The sequence below is a fragment of the Lepus europaeus genome, chromosome 11 (genome assembly GCF_033115175.1).
Source record: "Lepus europaeus isolate LE1 chromosome 11, mLepTim1.pri, whole genome shotgun sequence".
NCBI lineage: Eukaryota > Metazoa > Chordata > Mammalia > Lagomorpha > Leporidae > Lepus > Lepus europaeus.
In genome coordinates, this window is record NC_084837.1 from 98,126,911 (window position 1) to 98,146,521 (window position 19,611).

The following is a 19,611-nucleotide window of genomic DNA, read 5'->3' on the forward strand; positions in this document are numbered from 1 at the left end:
ATACTAGCAGAAAATTTCCCAGGTTTGGAGAAGGAAAGAGGCATCTTAGTACAGGAAGCTCATAGAACCCCTAATAAACATGATCAAAAGAGATCCTCGCCACGACATGTTGTAATCAAACTCACCACAGTGAAACATAAAGAAAAGATTCTAAAAGGTGCAAGAGAGAAACGTCAGATTACTCTTAGAGGATCTCCAATTAGACTCACAGCAGACTTCTCATCAGAAACCCTACAAGCTAGAAGGGAATGGCGAGACATAGCCCAGGTACTAAGAGAGAAAAACTGTCAGCCCAGAATATTATATCCTGCAAAGCTCTCATTTGTGAATGAAGGTGAAATTAAGACTTTTCATAGCAAACAGAACCTGAAAGAATTTGTCGCCACTCATCCAGCCCTGCAAAAGATGCTTAAAGATGTGTTACACACAGAAACACAGAAACATGGTCATCAATATGAAAGAAGGTAAAGGAAGGAAACCTCACAGCAAAAGATCACAGGAAGCTCAATTTCTATTTGACATAGAATTAAACTCTGATGCTCTGTTAGAGCAATGTGTTATAGTAATCTAGTATGTTCTCTTGATGTCTGTTCAATTCTAATTGTTCAAAAACAGCTGAATTTTTATTAAGAGCTATGGGTTATTTAAATATGTGCTTCTTTTCAAAGATTTGAATAATCACCTTGTAACAATGATCAAATTTGGTCTATGTTATGTCATGAGTTTAAGGAATCTTATTTCAACCAGATATTTTGGATTTTGAGCCTTCTTGGCATTCTTGACGGGCATTCAAAAAATGAAAGTTCCAAACAATCTGGACTCTAAAATTTCCAGTAAATCTTGGACTTTGGTTTTTCCAGTTTGGGCCCAACTGAAAAAAATCGAAGGACCTATGTCTCTCATCTTATAGAGACACCAACTAATCAGGCTATTTGGATTATATTAGAAGGACTGTCAAGATGTGACATGGTACCAAATTTTAAGTTTCTATAATGGAAAATGCTATTAATACAAATGATTGAGAATTAAAAAGTCTAATGATCTTGTGTTACTAGACATGATAGTTATCTTAATGAGAAAGCCCCAGAGGCCTAAAGGGTTAAATACTTGTAAAATCCTGCAGGTGCTTTCAAAAATACTGTCAAGTAAGCAAGTGCCTCTTGTTGGTTGATGAGTTTATAATTTTAAACATGGCGACTTAAAGTTTTTTGTCATCCACAGTTATATATGATTTGCTGCTCATAAAACTAAAGCCTTGTTGGTTCTGTGTTTAGCTGTCCTCCTATAGGTTCCTATGGACTTTTTCCAGCCACTTCTATTGTATTCAGTACTTTGGGATGGCTCTGTAAACAGATGAAGCCAATAATGTATTGACAGTACCAACTGAGAGAAAGTATGGTTAACTGAGGTTACTAAAAACAAAAAGCAATTCAAATCAATTGGCAATTTACAAAAAGAGTTAAAGATTTTAAAAGCTATTATTAAAATTGCTATATTGGACTACTATGCTATGTTATATGTGTGTACATATTGTATGTCCACATGGGGAAATTTTATTAAGAGTTTTATTTTAAATGACTTATAGATAAGATTGTCCATAAATTTAAGCTGCTAAAATCAATCAAAGTACATTTGAATTTGTGTGACGTGAATCTGTGTATCATATGTTTTAAACTTGTTGGTAGAAAGAAACTAAAAGCATTTTAGATGAATGTGCTTAAGTTTACTGGTTAAACAAACTACACCATGTTAGATATTTAAGAGGTGTTTTCAAATATATGATTCTTAAAATTTATAGAAGGCATTGGACTTTATGGTAAATGTTTTCTTAAGTTGTTATCTAATGGTTGAAACTGCTAAGTATTCATGTGATATTGCTAATGTCAGCAAGTGATCTAGGACTTGCTCCCTCATTTCTCTATTCTAAGCCCAACTTGTTCTTTCATTTCTCTATTCTCAAGGTAGGAAACTAATTCTATTATGAAGGAATCTGTAGGATGCACAATTTCATCTTTAGACCTTATAAAAGAGATGGCTAACATTTTTCTGTAATAGCATAGCCAAAATAAGAACTTAAATAATAATCTCATAGCTAGATTTACTTCGCCATCAGTGAAGTATACAGTAAGTAGAAAAAAAACCTCCCTTTCAGACCAAAGGGAAAGAAAGTTTTAAAGTGAGAATATAATTTTCCTCATGGGCATTGTCTACCTTAGAAAAACTACTACAGAACATGCCTGTGACTATAGACTTGTAGTTCAGGCCACCGAAGATTAGAGATGGGACTTGACTTGCATCCTCTGGTCTGCTTTAACACAAACCAGGAGGAAAAGAAAGCTAGGCATCAGAAGCAATGGGTGGCAGGCATATTAATGGCTGATCCATACAGTGATCTGCCCTCAAGGAGACCCAACAGGCCAGTCCAATGCAGTGGCTTTCAAGGTGGTAAGCCTGGGCTTCAGCAGAAATCAGCTTGTGAAGAGCCCTGGCAGCTCTGCCAAGAGTTGGATCACTGGAAATGGACCTGCCCTGGAGAACTTATTGGCTCTAAGCTGAAAAGCCCTTCACTCAGCCCAACTTCCAAAGTGACTACTGCAGCAGAGGGGACAGCCAAGTAGGGTCAGCAACATTGAAGGCAGAACTGTAAATTTCCTGTTAGAGATGCCACCTGCCTTTACCTGGCCAGCTCTCCTCCCAGGCCAGCCAAGTAATGAAAGTCAACAGAGTGCCTTCCCCTAGGAGGTTCACACCTCCCTTAGGATATACCCCAAGTGAAGAGATAGATAGGTCTGGGCCTCTTAACTTACAAAGCCTAAAGCCCACCAGATTATTATCAAGCCCCTTCTATCAGGTTCTACTTGCCTCTCAATCAGAAAACTTAATTGTAGCTTAGACAGCACCTTTCTTAGCTCCTCTAATAATGACTCTGTCCTTTGTTCTAGACGCTGTCTAGCGTACTTGGGCCTCATTCCTTTGTAATCATAACCTCTACTCTACTACCAATGGCTCTACTCCCAACCTGTGTGTACTGATGGTCCTCTTCCCCACTTAATGCTGTATAATTGTTCAAACCTGGTTAATACCACTCTTAGGATCATTGGTTACTATCCTCACCCTGTCTTTTATGACCTTGTCTAAATATGATCAGAGTTGGCAAACTTAGAAGGCTTCCATAGCCTTGGCAACACATGACGAGAGCCTAGGGTGGTTACTGGTGCCATAAACTAGAGTGTCAATTGGTTGGGTCAACAACAGGAGTCACTGTGCACTTGCTCCTCATGTGGGATCTCTGTCCATAATGTGCTGTACATTTTGATTTAATGCTATAACTACTTCTCAAACAGTATGTTTCACTTTGTGTTTCTATGTGGGTGCAAACTGATGAAAACTTTATACTAAATTGATCTTCAGTATATAAAGCAAATTGCAAATGAATCTTGATGTGAATGGAAGGGGAGAGGGAGCGGGAGAGGGGAGGGTTGTGGGTGGGAGGGAAGTTATGGGAAGGGGAAGGCATTGTAATCCATAAACTATACACTGGAAATTTATATTCATTAAATAAAAGTTAAAAAAACATTCAAAACAATAAAGTCCATCGATAATATGCAGAAAACACAAACCCAGAAGCTATCACAATATTTCTGATTGAGTTAGCCAAAACACAACCGGATATTTCTGGTTTCATCCAGTCATATCCGGACAAAGTGGTGTGGAATTCGTATGCAATGGGCTGAGAAAATCAGAGTGAAAATAGTTTTGGAGAAAAGCAAAGTGTTTCTGTTAGGCAAGTGCATATAATGTCATCTATAAAACAGAAATATCATGTTTGTTTGTAGCAGTTCCTCTAGCATTCTCCCTAGAAAATACGAATGTGTAGAGCTGGTGTCTCCATGTAGAACAAATTAGTGTTTCCAAGCACAAAATTAAATGTTCCCTCATAAAAAACATTCACAACCATAAAGTCCATTGATAATATCCGGAAAACACAAGCACAGAAGCTGTAGCAATATCTGGGATTGAGTTAGCCAAAACACAACCGGATATTTCTGGTTTCATCCAGTCATATCTGGACAAACGGGTATGGAATTCGTATGCAATGGACCGAGAAAATCACAGTAAAAATGGTTTTAGAGAAAAGCAATGTATTTTCGTTAGGCAAGTGCATAAAATGTCATCTATACAAACAGAAATATCATGTTTGCTTGCCGCATTTCCTCTAGCTTTCTCCCTAGAAAATACGAATGTGTAGAGCTGGTGTCTCCATGTGGAACCAATTAGTGTTTCCAAGCACAAAATGAAATTTTCCCTGATAAAAAACATTCAAAACAATGAAGTCAATGGATAATATCAGGAATAAACAAACACAGAGGCTGTAGAAATATCTGGGATTGAATAATCCAGAACACAACAGGATATTTCTGGTTTTATTCTGTGATATCCGGACAAAGTGGTGTGGAATTCGTATGCAATGGACCAATGAAATCACAGTAAAAATGGTTTTGGAGAAAAGCAAAGTCTTTTCGTCAGGCAAGTGCATAAAATGTCATCTATACAAACAGAAATATCATGTTTGATTGCTGCAGTTCCTCTAGCTTTCTCCCTAGAAAATACGAATGTGTAGAGCTGGTGTCTCCATGTGGAACCAATTACTGTACCAAACACAGAATTAAATGTCCCCCCATAAAAAACATTCAAAACAATAAATTCCGTGGATAATATCAGGAATACACAAACACAGAGGATGTAGGAATATTTGAGTTTGAGTTAGCCAAAAAAAAAAAAAAAAACGGACATTTCCGGTTTCATCCAGTCATACCCGGAAAAAAACGGTGTGGAATTTGTATGCAATGGACCAAGAAAATCACAGTAAAAATGGTTTTGGAGAAAAGCAATGTCTTTACGTTAGGCAAGTGCATAAACTGTCATTTATACAAACAGAAATATCATGTTTGTTTGCCGCAGTTCCTCTAGCTTTCTCCCAAGAAAAGACAAATATGTAGAGCTTGTGTCTCCATGTAGAACCAATTAGTGTTTCCAAGCACAAAATTAAGTGTTCCCTGATAAAAAAGATTCCAACCAATAAAGTCCATTGATAATATCCGGAAAACACAAACACAGATCCTGTAGCTATATCTGGAATTGAGTTAGCCAAAACAAAACTGGATATTTCCAGTTTCATCCAGTCATATCCGGACAAACTGCTGTGGAATTTGTATGCAATGGACCGAGAAAATCACAGTAAAAATGGTTTTGGAGAAAAGCAAAGTCTTTTTGTTAGGAAAGTACATAAAATATCATCTATACAAAGAGAAATATCATGTTTCTTTCCCGCATTTCCTCTAACTTTCTCCCTAGAAAATACGAATATGTAGAGCTGGGGTCTCCATGTGGAACAAATTTGTGATTCTCAGCACAAAATTAAATGTTCCCTGATAAAGATATTCAAAACAATAAAGTCCGTTCATAATATCCAGAAAAAACAAACACTGAGGCTGTAGCAATATCTGGGATATAGTTAGCCAAAAGGGAATCGGATATTTCTGGTTTCATTCAGTCAAATACAGACAAAGTAGAGTGGAATTCGTATGCAATGGACCGAGAAAATCACAATAAAAATTGTTTAGGGAAAAATATAGTCTATTCCTTAGTCAAGTGCATAAAATGTCGTCTATACAACCAGAAATATCATGTTTGTTTGCCGCAGATCCTCTAGCTTTCTCCGTAGAAAATACGAATGTGTAGAGCTGGTGTCTCCATGTGGACAATTAGTGTTTCTACGGTACAAAATTAAATGTTTCCTGATAAAAACATTCAAAACTATAAGTCCGTAGAGTTTGCCAAAACATAACCCGATATTTGCGGTTTCATCCAGTCATATCCAGACAACGTGGGGTGGAATTCGTATGCAATGGTCTGAGAAAATCACAGTAAAAATGGTTTTAGAGAAAAGCAAAGTCTTTTCGATAGGCAAGTGCATAAAATGTCATCTATACGAACAGAAATATCATGTTTGTTTGCCGCAGTTCCTCTAGGTTTCTCCCTAGAAAATATGATTGTGTAGAGCTGGTGTCCCCCTGATGAACCAATTACTGTTTCTACGGTACAAAAATAAATGTTCTCTGATAAAAACATTCAAAACAATAAAGTCCATCGATAATATAAGAAAAAAGCAAACACATAGGCTTTCACGATATTTCAGATTGAATTAGCCAAAACACAACCAGATCTTTCTTGTTTCATCCAGTCATTTCTGGAAAGTGGTGTGGAATTCGTATGCGATGGACCGCGAAAATCATAGTAAATATGGTTTTGGAAAAAGCAAAGTCTTTTCATTAGGCAAGTAGATAAAATGTCATCTATACAAACAGAAATATCATGTTTGATTGCCAAGTTCCTCTAGCTTTCTCCCTAGAAAATACCAATGTGTAGCGCTGGTGTCTCCATGTGGAACCAATTAGCGTTTCCAAGCACAAAAATAAATGTTCCCTGATAAAAAACATCCAAAACTATAAAGTCCATTGATAATATCCAGAAAACACAAACACAGAGGCTGTAGCAATATCTGGGATTGAGTTAGCCAAAACACAACCGGATATTTCCGGTGTCATCCAGTCATATTAGGACAATCTGGTATGGAATTCGTAAGCAATGGCCCAAGAAAATCACAGTAAAATGATTTTGGAGAAATGCAAAATCTTTTCGTTAGGCCAGTGCATAAAATGTCATCTATATAAACAGAAATATCATGTTTGTTTGCCCACTTCCTCTAGCTTTCTTCCTAGAAAATACGAAAGTGTAGAGCTGGTGTCTCCATGTGGAACCAATTAGTGTTTCCAAGCACAAAATGAAATGTTCCCTGATAAAAAACATTCAAATAATAAATTCCTTGGATAATATCCAGAAAACACAAAAACAGAGACTGTAGCAATATCTGGGAATGAGTTAGCCAAAACAAAACCGGATATTTCTGGTTACATCCAGTCATATCCGGACAAACTGGTGTGGAATTTGTATGCAATGCACCGAGAAAATCACAGTAAGAATGGATTTGGAGAAATGCAAAGTCTTTTCGTTAGGCAAGTGCATAAACTGTCATTTGTACAAACAGAAATATCATGTTTGTTTGCCACAGTTCCTCTAGCTTTCTCCCTAGAAAATACGACTGTGTAGTGCTGGTGTTCCCATGATGAACCAATTAGTGTTTCAACGGTACGAAATTAAATGTTCCCTGATAAAAACATTCAAAACAATAAAGTCCGTTGATAATGTCCAGAAAACACAAACACAGAGGCTGTAGCAATATCAGGGATTGAGTTAGCCAAAACATAACTGGATATTTCCGGTTTCGTTCCATCATATCCATACAAACTGGTGTAAATTTTTATGCAATGGTCTGAGAAAATCACAGTACAAATAGTTTGGGGAAAAGCAAAGAATTTACGTTAGGCAAGTGCATAAAATGTCATCTATACCAAAAGAACTATCATGTTTGTTTGTTCAGTTCCTCTAGCTTTCTCCCTAGAAAATATGAATGTGTAGTGCTGGTGTCTCCACGTGGAACCAATTAGTGTTTCCACGCACAAAATGAAATTTTCTCTGTTAAAAAACATTCACAACAATAAAGTCCATGGATAATATCAGGAATACACAAGGACAGAGGCTGCAGAAATAACTGGGATTCAGTTAGCCAAAACAAAACCGGATATTTCCGATTTCATACAGTCATATCCGGAAAGACTGGTGTAGAATTCGTATGCAGTGGACCAAGAAAATCACAGTACAAATGGTTTTGGAGAAAAGCGAAGTCTTTTCATTAGGCAAGTTCATAAAATGTCAACTATACAAACAGAAATATAATGTTTGTTTACCGCAGTTCCTCCAGCTTTCTCCCTAGAAAATATGAATGTGTGGAGCTGGTGTCTCCATGATGAACCAATTAGTGTTTCAACGGTACAAAATTAAATGTTCCCTGATAAAAACATTCAAAACAATAAAGTCCGTGGATAATATCCGGAAAACACAAACACAAAGGCTGTAGCAATATCTGGGATTGAGTTAGACAAAACAAATCCGGATATTTCCGGTTTCATCCAGTCATATCCGGACAAACTGCTGTGGAATTCGCATGCAATGGACCGAGAAAATCAGAGTACAAATGGTTTTGGAGAAAAGCAACATATTTTCTTTAGGCAACTGCATAAAATGTCATCTATACAAACAGAAATATCTTGTTTGTTTGCCGCAGCTCCTCTAGCTTTCTACCTAGAAAATACGAATGTATACAGCTGGTGTCCCCATGATGAACCAATTAGTGTTTCTACGGTACAAAATGAAATATTCCCTGATAAAAACATTCAAAACATTAAAGGCCATCGATAATATCCAGAAAACACAAACACAGAATCTATCACAATATTTCTGATTGAGTTAGCCAAAACACAACCAGATATTTCTGTTTTCATCCAGTCATATTCGAACAAACTGGTGTGGAATTCGTATGCAACGGGCTTAGAAAACCAGAAAAAATGGTTTTGGAGAAAGGCAAAGTCTTTTCATTAAGCAAGTGCACAAAGACACAGGCTTTCACAATATTTCAGATTGAGATATCTAAAACACAACCGAATATTTCTGGTTTCATCCAGTCATATCCAGACAGAGTGGTGTGGAATTCATATGCAATGGACCGAGAAAATCACAGTACAAATGGTTTTGGAGAAAAGGAAAGACTTTTTGTTAGGCAAGTGCATAAAATGTCATCTATACAAACAGAAATATCATGTTTGTTTGCCGCAGTTCCTCTAGCTTTCTCCCTAGAAAATGAGAATGTGAGGAGCTGGTTTCACCATGTGGAACCAATTAGTGGTTCAAAGCACAATATTAACTGTTCCCTGATAAAAAACATTCAAATAATAAATTCCATGGATAATATCCAGAAAACACAAAAACAGAGACTGTAGCAATATCTGGGAATGAGTTAGCCAAAACAAAACCGGATATTTCTGGTTACATCCAGTCATATCCGGACAAGCTGGTGTGGAATTTGTATGCAATGCACCGAGAAAATCACAGTAAGAATGGATTTGGAGAAATGCAAAGTATTTTCGTTAGGCAAGTGCATAAACTGTCATTTGTACAAACAGAAATATCATGTTTGTTTGCCACAGTTCCTCTAGCTTTCTCCCTAGAAAATACGACTGTGTAGTGCTGGTGTTCCCATGATGAACCAATTAGTGTTTCAACGGTACGAAATTAAATGTTCCCTGATAAAAACATTCAAAACAATAAAGTCCGTTGATAATGTCCAGAAAACACAAACACAGAGGCTGTAGCAATATCAGGGATTGAGTTAGCCAAAACATAACTGGATATTTCCGGTTTCGTTCCATCATATCCGTACAAACTGGTGTAAATTTTTATGCAATGGTCTGAGAAAATCACAGTACAAATAGTTTGGGGAAAAGCAAAGAATTTACGTTAGGCAAGTGCATAAAATGTCATCTATACCAAAAGAACTATCATGTTTGTTTGTTCAGTTCCTCTAGCTTTCTCCCTAGAAAATATGAATGTGTAGCGCTGGTGTCTCCACGTGGAACCAATTAGTGTTTCCACGCACAAAATGAAATTTTCTCTGTTAAAAAACATTCACAACAATAAAGTCCATGGATAATATCAGGAATACACAAGGACAGAGGCTGCAGAAATAACTGGGATTCAGTTAGCCAAAACAAAACCGGATATTTCCGGTTTCATACAGTCATATCCGGAAAGACTGGTGTAGAATTCGTATGCAGTGGACCAAGAAAATCACAGTACAAATGGTTTTGGAGAAAAGCGAAGTCTTTTCATTAGGCAAGTTCATAAAATGTCAACTATACAAACAGAAATATAATGTTTGTTTACCGCAGTTCCTCCAGCTTTCTCCCTAGAAAATATGAATGTGTGGAGCTGGTGTCTCCATGATGAACCAATTAGTGTTTCAATGGTACAAAATTAAATGTTCCCTGATAAAAACATTCAAAACAATAAAGTCCATGGATAATATCCGGAAAACACAAACACAAAGGCTGTAGCAATATCTGGGATTGAGTTAGACAAAACAAATCCGGATATTTCCGGTTTCATCCAGTCATATCCGGACAAACTGCTGTGGAATTCGCATGCAATGGACCGAGAAAATCAGAGTACAAATGGTTTTGGAGAAAAGCAACGTATTTTCTTTAGGCAACTGCATAAAACGTCATCTATACAAACAGAAATATCTTGTTTGTTTGCCGCAGCTCCTCTAGCTTTCTACCTAGAAAATACGAATGTATACAGCTGGTGTCCCCATGATGAACCAATTAGTGTTTCTACGGTACAAAATGAAATATTCCCTGATAAAAACATTCAAAACATTAAAGGCCATCGATAATATCCAGAAAACACAAACACAGAATCTATCACAATATTTCTGATTGAGTTAGCCAAAACACAACCAGATATTTCTGTTTTCATCCAGTCATATTCGAACAAACTGGTGTGGAATTCGTATGCAACGGGCTGAGAAATCCAGAAAAAATGGTTTTGGAGAAAGGCAAAGTCTTTTCATTAAGCAAGTGCACAAAGACACAGGCTTTCACAATATTTCAGATTGAGATATCTAAAACACAACCGAATATTTCTGGTTTCATCCAGTCATATCCGGACAGAGTGGTGTGGAATTCGTATGCAATGGACCGAGAAAATCGCAGTACAAATGGTTTTGGAGAAAAGGAAAGACTTTTTGTTAGGCAAGTGCATAAAATGTCATCTATACAAACAGAAATATCATGTTTGTTTGCCGCAGTTCCTCTAGCTTTCTCCATAGAAAATGAGAATGTGAGGAGCTGGTTTCACCATGTGGAACCAATTAGTGGTTCAAAGCTCAAAATAAAATATTCCCCGATAAAATACATTCAAAACAATAAAGTCCATCGAAATATCCAGAAAACACAAACACAGAGGCTGTAGCCATATCTGGGATTGAGTTAGCCAAAACTAAACCGTATATTTCTGTTTTCATCCAGGACTATGCGGAAAAAGTGGGGAGGAATTCATATGCAATGGACTGAGAAAATCTCAGTAAAAATGGTTTTGGAGAAAAGCAAAGTCTATTCGTTAGGCAAGTGCATAAAATTTCATCGGTACAAACAGAAATAGCATGTTTGTTTGCCGCAGTTCCTCTAGCTTTCTCCCTAGAAAATACGAATGTTTGGACGTGGTGTCCCCATGATGAGCCAATTAGTGTTTCACGGTACAAAATTAAATGTTCCCTGATAAAAATATTCAAAACAATAAACTCCATCGATAATATCCAGAAAACACAAACACAGAGGCTTTCACAATATTTCAGATTGAGTTAGCCAAAACAGAACCGGATATTTCTGGTTTCATCCAGTGATATCTGGACAAACTGTTATGGAATCCATATGCAATGGACCGAGAAAATCACAGTAAAAATGGTTTTGGAGAAAAGCTGTCTTTTCGTTAGGCAAGTGCATAAAATGTCATCTATACAAACAGAAATATCTTGTTTGTTTGTCGCAGTTCCTCTAGATTTCAACCTAGAAAATATGAATATGTAGAGCTGGTGTCTCCATGTGGAACCAATTACTATATCCAAGCTCAAAATAAAATGTTCCCCGATAAAAAACATTCAAAACAAAAAAGTCCGTTGATAATATCCAGAAAACACAAACACAGGGTCTGTAGCAATATCTGGGATTGAATAATCTAAAACAATACCGCATATTTCCAGTTTCCTCCAGTTATATCCGGACAAAGTGATGTAGAATTCGTATGCAATGGACCGAGAAAATCACAGTGAAAATAGTTTTAGAGAAAAGCAAAGTATTTTCATTAGGGAAATGCATAAAAGGTCATCTATACAAACAGAAATATCATGTTTGTTTGCCACAGTGACTCTAGCTTTCTCACTAGATAATACGAATACATAGAGCTGATGTCTCATCTGGAACCAATTACTGTATCAAAGCACAAAATTAAGTGTTCCCTGATACAAAACATTGCAAACAATAAAATCCGTTCATAAAATCCAGAAAACACAAACACAGAGGATTTCACCATATTTCAGATTGAGTTAGCCAAAACACAACCGGATATTTCTGTTTCCATCCAGTCATATCCGGACAAAGTGGTGTGGAATTCCTATGCAATGGACTGAGAGAATCACAGTAAAAATGATTTTGGAGAAAAGCAAAGATTTCCTTAGAAAAGTGCAAAAAATGTCATCGATACAAAAAGCAATATCATGTTTGTTTTTCGCATTTCCTCTAGCTTTCTCCTTAGAAAATACGAATGTGTAGAGCTGGTATCTCCATGTGGAACCAATTAGTGTTTCCAAGCACAAAATAAAATGTTCCCTGACAAAAACATTCAAAACAATAAAGTCCATCGATAATATCCAGAAAACACAAACACAGAGGCTTTCACAATATTTCGAATTGAGTTAGCCAAAACAAAACCAGATATTTCCGCTTTCATCCAGTCATATCCGGAAAAGTGGTGTGGAATCTGTATGAAATGGACCGAGAAAATCACTGTAAAATGGTTTTGGAGAAAAGAAATGTTTTTTGTTAGGCAAGTGCATAGAATGTCATCTATACAAACAGAAATATCATGTTTGTTTTTTGCATTTCCTCTACCTTTCTCCCTAGAAAATACTAATGTGTAGAGCTGGTGTCCCCTTGATGAAAAATTAGTGTAACAACGCTACAAAATTAAATGATCCCTGATAAAAACATTCAAAACAATAAAGTCCATCGATAATATCCAGAAAACACAAACACAGAAGCTTTCACAATATTTCGGATTGAGTTATCCAAAAGACAACCGGATATTTCTGGTTTCATCCAGTCATATCCGGACAATGTGAGGCGGAATTTGTATGCAATGGAATGAGAGAATAACAGTAAAAATGGTTTTGGAGAAAAGCAAAGTCTTTTCGTTAGGCAAGTGCATAAAATGTCATCTATACAACAGAAATATCATGTTTGTTTGCCGCAGTTCCTCTAGTTTTCTCCCTAGAAAATACGAATGTGTAGAGCTGGAGTCCCCTTGATGAACCAATTAGTGTTTCAGCGGTACAAAATTAAATGTTCCCTGATAAAAACTTTCAAAACAATAAACTCCATTGATAATATCCGGAAAACACAAACACAGAGGCTGTAGCAATATCTGGGATTGAGTTAGCCAAAACACAACCGGATATATCTGGTTTCATCCAGTCAAAGTCAGAAAAAGTGGGGTTGAGTTTGTATGTAATGGACCAAGAAAATCACAGTAAAAATGGTTTTGGAGAAAAGCAGAGTCATTTTGTAAGGCAATTGCATAAAATGTCATCTATACAAACAGAAATATCATGTTTGTTTGTCGCAGTTCCTCTAGCTTTCTCCCTAGAAAATACGAATGTGTAGTTCTGGTGTCTCCATGTGGAACCAATTAGTGTTTCCAAGCAAAAAATTAAATGTTCCCTGATAAAAAAAAACATTCAAAACAATAAAGTCCATGGATAATATCCAGATAACACAAACACAGAGTCTGTAGCCATATCTGGGATTGAGTTAGCCAACAAAAAAACGGATATTTCTGGTATCATCCAGTCATATGGACAAAATGGTGTCGAATTCATATGCAACAGACTGAGAAAATCACACTACAAATGATTTTGGATAAAGCAACGTATTTTCGTTTTGCAATTGCATAAAATGTCATCTATACCAACAGAAATATCATGTTTGTTTGTCGCAGTTCCTCTAACTTTCTCTCTAGAAAATACGAACGTGCAGAGCAGGTGTCTTCATTTGGAACCAATTAGTGTTTCCAAGCACAAAATTAAATGCTCCCTGATAAAAACATTCAAAACAATAAAGTCCATCGATAATATCCAGAAAACACAAACAGAGAGGCTTTCACAATATTTCAGAATGAGTTAGCCAAAACAGAACCATATATTTCTGTTTTCATCCAGTCATATCTGGACAAACTGGTGTGGAATTCGTACGCAATGGACCGAGAAAATAATAGTGCAAAAGGTTTTGAAGAAAAGCAAAGTCTTTTCGTTAGGCAAGTGCATAAAATGTCATCAATACAAACTGAAATATCATGTATGTTTTCTGCAGTTCCTCTAGCTTTCTCTTAAGAATATACGAAATTGTTAAACTGGTGTCCCCATGATGAACCAATTAGTGTTTCAACGGTAAAAAATTAAATGTTCCTTGATAAAAACATTCAAAACTATAAAATCCATCGATAATATCCAGAAAACACAAACACAGAGGCTTTCACAATATTTCGGATTGAGTTAGCCAAAACACAACCGGATAGTTCTGGTTTCACCAATCATATCCGGACGAACTGGTGTGGAATTCGTATGCAATGCACTGAGAAAATCACAGTAAAAATGGTTTTGGAGAAAAGCAAAGTCTTTTCGTTAGGCAAGTGCTTAAAATATCATCTATACAAAAGGAAATATCATGTTTGTTTGCCGAAGTTCCTCTAGCTTTCTCCCTAGAAAATACGAATGTGTAGAGCTGGTGTCTCCATGTGGAACCAATTACTGTATCGAAGCTCAAAATAAAATATTCCCCGATAAAAAACATTCCAAAGAAAAGTTCATGGAAAATATCAGGAAAAGACAAACACAGAGGCTGTAGGAATATCTGGGATTGAGTTAGCCAAAACAAAACAAGATATTTCCGGTTTCATCCAGTCATACCCGGACAAAGTAGTGTGGAGTTCATATGCAATGGACCGAGAAAATCACAGTAACAATGATTTTGGAGAAAAGCAAAGTCTTTTCATTAGGCAAGTACATAAAATGTCACCTATACAAACAGAAATAACATGTTTGTTTGTCGCAGTTCATCTAGCTTTCTCCCTAGAAAATACGAATGTGTAGAGCTGGTGTCTCCATGTGGAACCAATTACTCTATCCAAGCTAAAAATAAAATGTCGCCCGATAAAAAACATTCAAAACAATAAAGTCAGTTGATAATATCCAAAAAACAAAATCAGAAGTTGTAGCAATATCTGGGATTGAGTTAGCCAAAACACAACTGGATATTTCGGGATTCATCCAGTCATATCCGGTAAACTGGTGTGGAATTCATATGCAATGGACCGAGAAAATAACAGTAAAAATGGTTTTGGAGAAAAGCAAAGTTTTTTCATTAGGCAAGTTCATAAAATGTCACCTATACAAAGAGAAATATCATGTTTGTTTTCCACATTTCAACTAGCTTTCTCCCTACAAAATATGAATGTGTAGAGCTGGTGTCTCCCTGTGGAAACAATTATTGATTCAAGCACACAATTTAATATTCCATGATAAAAACTTTCAAACAATAATGTCCATCGATAATATCCAGAAAACACAAACACAGAGATTGTAGCAATATCTGGGATTGAGTTAGCCAAAACACAACCGGATATTTCTGGATTTATCCAGTCATATCCGGACACACTGGTGTGGAATTCGTATGCAGTGGACCAAGAAAATCAGAGTAAAAATGGTTTTGGAGAAAAGCAACGTCTTTTCGTTTTGCAAGTGCATAAAATGTCATCTATACAAAAAGAAATATCATGTTTGTTTGCTGCAGTTCGTATGGTATTCTCCCTAGAAAATATGAATGTGTAGAGCTGGTGTCTCCTTGATGAATCAATTATTGTTTCAACATTACAAAATTAAATGTTCCTTGATAAAAACATTCAAAACTATAAAGTCCATCGATGATATCCAGAAAACACAAACACAGAGGCTTTCACAATATTATTGATTGAGTTAGCCAAAACAAAACCAGATACTTCTGGTTTCATCCAGTCATATCCGGACAAACTAGTGTGGAATTCATATGCAATGGACATAGAAAATAACAGTAAAAATGCTTTTGGAGAAAAGCAAAGTCTTTTCGTTAGGCAAGTGCAAAAAATGTCATCGATACAAAGAGAAATATCATGTTTGTTTGTCGCAGTTCCTCAAGCTTTCTCCCTAGAAAATATGAATGTGTAGAGCTGGTGTCTCCATGTGGAACCAATTAGTGTTTCCAAGCAAAAAATTAAATGTTCCCTGATAAAAACATTCAAAACAATAAAGTCCGTGGATAATATCCGGAAAACACAAACACAGAGGCTCTAGCAACATCTGCGATTGAGTTTACCAAAACACAATCGGATATTTCCGGTTTAATCCAGTCATATTCGGACAAACTGGTGTGGAATTTGTATGCAATGGACCGAGAAAATCACAGTAAAAATGGTTTTGGAGAAGAGCAAAGTCTTTTCGTTAGGCAAGTGCATAAAATGTCATTGATACAAACAGTAATATCATGTTTGTTTGTCGCAGTTCCTCTAACTTTCTACCTAGAAAATACGAACGTGCAGAGCAGGTGTCTTCATGTGGAACCAATTAGTGTTTCCAAGCACAAAATTAAATGCTCCCTGATAAAAACATTCAAAACAATAAAGTCCATGGATAATATCCAGAAAACACAGAGAGTCTTTCACAATATTTCAGAATGAGTTAGCCAAAACAGAACTGAATATTTCTGTTTTCATCCAGTCATATCTGGACAAACTGGTGTGGAATTCGTACGCAATGGACCGAGAAAATAATAGTGCAAAAGGTTTTGAAGAAAAGCATAGTGTTTTCGTTAGGCAAGTAATAAAATATCATCAATAAAAACAGAAATATCATGTTTGTTTGCCAAAGTTCCTCTAGCTTTCTCTGAAGAATATACGAATCTGTGGAACTGGTGTCCCCATGATGAACCAATTAGAGTTTCAACGGTACAAAATTAAATGTTCCTTGATAAAAACATTCAAAACTATAAAGTCCATCGATAATATCCAGAAAACACAAACACAGAGGCTTTCACAATATTTCAGATTGAGTTAGCCAAAACACAACCGGATAGTTCTGGTTTCACCAGTGATATCCGGACGAACTGGTTTGGAATTCCTATGCAATGCACTAAGAAAAACACAGTAAAAATGGTTTTGGAGAAAAGCAGTCTTTTCGTTAGGCAAGTGCTTACAATATCATCTATACAAACAGAAATATCATGTTTTTTTGCCGATGTTCCTCTAGCTTTCTCCCTAGAAAATACCAATGTGTAGAGCTGGTGTCTCCATGTGGAACCAATTACTGTATCGAAGCTCAAAATAAAATATTCCCTGATAAAAAACATTCAAAAGAATAAAGTCCATGGAAAATATCAGGAAAACACAAACACAGAGGCTGTAGGAATATCTGGGATTGAGTTAGCCAAAACAAAACAAGATATTTCCAGTTTCATCCAGTCATATCCAGACAAAGTACTGTGGAGTTCATATGCAATGGACCGAGAAAATCACAGTAACAATGATTTTGGAGAAAAGCAAAGTCTTTTCATTAGGCAAGTGTATAAAATGCCATCTATTCAAAGAGAAATATCGTCTTTGTTTGCTGCAGTTCCTCTAGATTTCTCCCTAGAATACAAGAATGTGTAGAATTGGTGTCTCCATGTGGAACCAGGAAGTGATTCCAAGCTCAAAATAAAATTTTCCCTGATTAAAAAAAATAGAAAACAATAAAGCCCGTTGACAATATCCAGAAAACATAAACTCAGAGGCTGAAGCAATATCTGGGATTGAGTTAGCCAAAACACAACTGGATATTTCGGGTTTCATCCAGTCATATCCGGACAAACAGGTGTGGAATTCGTATGCAATGGACCGAGAAAATCACATTACAATTGGTTTTGGAGAAAAGCAAAGTCTTTTCGTTAGGCAAGTGCACAAAATGTCATCCAAAAAAACAGAAATATCATGTTTGTTTGTCGCAGTTTCTCTAGCTTTGTACCTAGAAAATACGAACGTGCAGAGCAGGTGTCTTCATGTGGAACCAATTAGTGTTTCCAAGCACAAAATTAAATGCTCCCTGATAAAAACATTCAAAACAATAAAGTCCATCCATAATATCCAGAAAACACAAACACAGAGGCTTTCAGAATATTTCAGAATGAGTTAGCCAAAACAGAACCTTATATTTCTGTTTCCATCCAGTCGTATCTAGACATACTGTTGTTTAATTCGTACGCAATGGACCTAGAAAATAATAGTGCAAAAGATTTGAAGAAAAGCAAAGTCTTTTTGTTAGGCAAGTGCATAAAATGTCATCGATACAAACAGAAATATCATGTTTGTTTGTCACAGTTCCTCTTGCTTTCTCCCTACAAAATACGAATATGTAGAGCTAGTGTCTCCAGGTGGAACCAATTACTGTATCCAAGCCCAAAATTAAATGTTCCCCGATAACGAACATTCCCAATAACAAATTCCATATATAATATCAGAAACACACAAACACAGAGGCTGTAGCAATATCTGCGATTGAGTTAGCCAAAACAAAACCGGATATTTCTGGTTTCATCCAGTCAGATCCGGATAAACTGGTGTGGAATTCTTATGCAATGGACCGAGAAAATCACAGTACAAATGGTTTTGGAGAAAAGCAAAGTCTTTTCGTTAGGCAAGTGCATAAAATGTCATCGATGCAAACAGAAATATCATGTTTGTTTGTCGCAGTTCCTCGAGCTTTCTTTCTAGAAAATACGAATGTGTAGAGCTGGTGTCTCCATGTGGAAGCAATTAGTGTTTCCAAGCTCAAAATTAATTGTTCACGGATAAAAAACTTTCAAAAAAATAAAGTCCAAGGATAATATGCGGAAAACACAAACTGCTCTGGAATGCCTATGCAATGGACCGAGAAAATCACAGTAAATATGCTTTTGGTAAAAGCTAAGTCTTTTCGTTAGGCAAGTGCATAAAATGTCATCTATACAAACAGAAATATCATGTTTATTTCCCAAAGTTCCTCTCGCTTTCTCCCTAGAAAATACGAACGTGTAGAGATTGTGTCCCCATGTGGAACCAATTAGTGTTTCCAAGCAAAAAATAAAATGTTCCCTGATAAAAAACATTCAAAACAATAATGTCAATTGATAATATCCAGAAAACACAAACACAAAGGCTGTAGCAATATCTGGGATTGAGTTAGCCAAAACATACCCGGATATTTCCAGGTTTATCCAGTCATATCCGGACAAACTGGTGTGGAATTTGCATACAATGGACTGAGAGAACATTAAAAATGTTTTTGGAGAAAAGTAAAGTCATTTCATTAGGCAAGTGCATAAAATGTCATCGATACAAAAAGAAATATCGTGTTTCTTTGTCGCAGTTCCTCTAGATTTCTCCCTAGAATACAAGAATGTGTAGAGCTGGTATCTCCATGTGGAACCAATTAGTGTTTCCAAGCACAAAATTAAATATTCCCAGATATAAAACATTCAAAACAATAAAGTCTGTGGATAATATCCGGAAAACACAAACACAGAGGCTGCAGCAATATCTGGGATTGAGTTAGCCAAAACAAAACCGGATATTTCCGGGTTCATCCAGTCATATCCGGACAAACTGCTGTGGAATTTGTATGCAATGGACCGAGAAAATCACAGTCCAAATGGTTTTGCAGAAAAGAAAAGTCTTTTCGTTAGGCAAGTGCATAAAATGTCATCGAACAAACTGAAATAT